This window comes from Penaeus monodon, chromosome 23, assembly GCF_015228065.2.
Source record: "Penaeus monodon isolate SGIC_2016 chromosome 23, NSTDA_Pmon_1, whole genome shotgun sequence".
Taxonomy (NCBI): Eukaryota; Metazoa; Arthropoda; class Malacostraca; order Decapoda; family Penaeidae; genus Penaeus; species Penaeus monodon.
In genome coordinates this window covers 15,516,136-15,518,678 of record NC_051408.1, presented here as the reverse complement: position 1 = coordinate 15,518,678, position 2,543 = coordinate 15,516,136, and the positions used below count along the sequence as shown (strand labels likewise).

General features: G+C 57.4%; 1 pseudogene; it reads right to left on the bottom strand.

Annotated features, from left to right (window-relative positions):
• Positions 1–2,543, bottom strand: part of LOC119588148 — a 19,090-nt pseudogene that overhangs the window by 11,416 nt on the left and 5,131 nt on the right.

Genomic DNA, 2,543 nt, shown 5'->3' with positions numbered 1-2,543 from the left:
CAAGCACTCACGTGATAGGGCTGCCGCCATTGTCAAGAGGAGGCTTCCATGACATGACGACGCTGTTGGCCTGGACTTCCTCGTACACCAGGGGTCCTTCGGGAGGTCCTGGCGTGTCCATGACGACCACATTGATGGTAGCTTCGTCCTGTCCGCTCTCGTTCTTGACGCGGATGCGGTACTCGCCGGAGTCCGCTCGGACGGTGTTGACGGAGTGCAGGACGCTGTGGTTGTTGATGGCGGTGATGGTCGTCCTGATGTCGGAGTTGATTTCCTTGTCATCATTGAACCAGAAGACATCGGGCGAAGGCTCACCGATGTAGTCCACGTCGATGTGGAGGACCTGGCCGGCCTTGATGCGCACGTCGTAGAGCGGGCCGAGGATCTTGGGCGCCACTGGAGAGAGATATTGTAGTCAGAAAAGAATAATGGACTGCATTTATGCAACGCAAAAACAGTTATCAATTTTTTAGCAAAAATTAATCCGTGTTTGCATGTACGTGCGCATGGAGCAATTTTAAAGTACTTACGATGCCTAGGCTTGCAGATGACGGAGTCTGAAGGCTCAGAGGGCTCAGAGTTGCCGACCTTGTTGACGGCGATGATACGGAATTCGTATTCCTGTCCCTCCATCAGGTTGGGCACGGTGCCCTTGGTCTCTGGGCCACTCAGGCGCGCTGCCGTCTGCCAGTAAGGGGATCCGCGCTCCTTCTTCTGGATGATGTATCCGGTGATGGGAGCGCCGCCGTCGTTGCTGGGCGGAGTCCATTCCAGGTCGACGTGGTCCCTGTCCCAGTCAACCACGTTGGGGCGGCCGGGCGGGCTGGGCTCGTCTGGCAAACACAACGAAAGACAGTAAATAAAGCGTAATGACTGCATGTGAGACTATATGGTTATGTTAATTGTAAAAAATGATTTGCATAATAAATATGATGAAATTATTCCTTCAGTGAAAAGTCATTATACACAGATAAATAAAGGACAATAAAAAAATCGTACCTTGAGCATTCTTTGCAATGATGCTCTTATCAGTGCAAAGAGGCTCAGACTCGCCGATGGTATTGACTGCCTTGACACGGAAGTGGTACTCCTTCATGTGCACGAGGCCGTGGACATCAGCCTGAAGACCAGACACCTCGGCAGCCTCCGTCCAGGTGCCTCGGGACACGTCCATCTTCTCCACCAGGTTGTGGAGGATGGGCGAGCCGCCGTCGTCGAGCGGTGTCTTGAACGAGACCTTGCAGCTCTCTCGGGTCACATCGGACACGATCAGAGGGCCCTCGGGACGAGCAGGCTTGTCGAGCACGATGACAGTGCCCGAGGCGGACACCTTGCCCAGTTCGTTCTCCAGGGTCAGGGGTTGTAGCGACCGCTGTCTGTGCGCTGAGCAAAGGCAATGTCCAGGATGGTCTGCTTGCCATAGGTCTGCATGTCAACGCGCTCGGACTCCTGCAGAACCTTTTCCCTCGACGCTCCAGGACACCTTGGGCCTGGGGGCGCCCCGGATGGGCACGGTGTAATTGAGGCGAGTGTTAACCTTGAGGACCAAGTCGCCAGGTCCTTGGTATCGATGGCGGGCTTTTCGAAGCGGGCCTTGCACACCACGGGCTGGGAGGCGTCCGAGGGTCGGAGTTGCCGGCCTTGTTGACGGCGATGACGCGGAACTGGTATTCCTCGCCCTCGGTGAGGTCGGGAATGGAGGCCTTGGGGCCGTGCTTGGCGGGAATCTCGGCCGCCTTCTCCCAAGGGCCGTAGCGCTTCCTCTTCTCGATGATGTAGTCGGTGATGGGGGCGCCTCCGTCGGAGCGGGGGTCGGTCCATTGGAGGTCGACGCGGTCCTTGTCCCAGTCCATGATCTCGGGAGTGCCGGGTTTGCCGGGCTTGGTGTAGGGGTCCTTGGCGACGACGGTGTCCAAGGCTGTGAGGGGAGGACCGTCGCCCTGGCGGTTGACGGCCGCTACTCGGAACTTGTACTCGTGGCCCTCGATGAGGTTGTCTACCTGCAGGCTCGTGCCCTTGACATCGCCGCAGGGCACCCAGCGGCAAGTGTCCAGGTCCATCTTCTCGACTGCGTAGTGCAGGATCTCGGAGCCGCCGTCGTCCTTTGGCGGCTTCCAGGCGAGAGTACAGCCGTTGCGGTTGACGTTGCTGTACTTGATGGGGCCTCGGGGAATGCCGGGGACGTCCAGCACAGTGATGTTGACGGTGCAGGTGTCCTCGCCGTTCTTGTTGCGGGCGTTGAGGGTGAATGCGCCCGAGTCGGAACGCTTGCAGTCGATGATCTTGATGGTGGTTGCATAGTCGTCGTTGATAATGGAAAGGCGGTCGTTGGGGTAGAGGTCGCTGTCCTTGACCCGCCATTGCTTGGTCGCGGGAGGCTCGCCGACCACCGGCACGTGCAAGTTCAGGTTCTCACCTGCCTTGATCTTCACATCCACCATGGCATTGCGGTCAATGCGAGGAGGAACTGGAAGGGAATGTGAAAATGAGACCTCAGCACAACGCATATATTGTTCATCAGCCGAAGGTATGGCTTTTAGGAC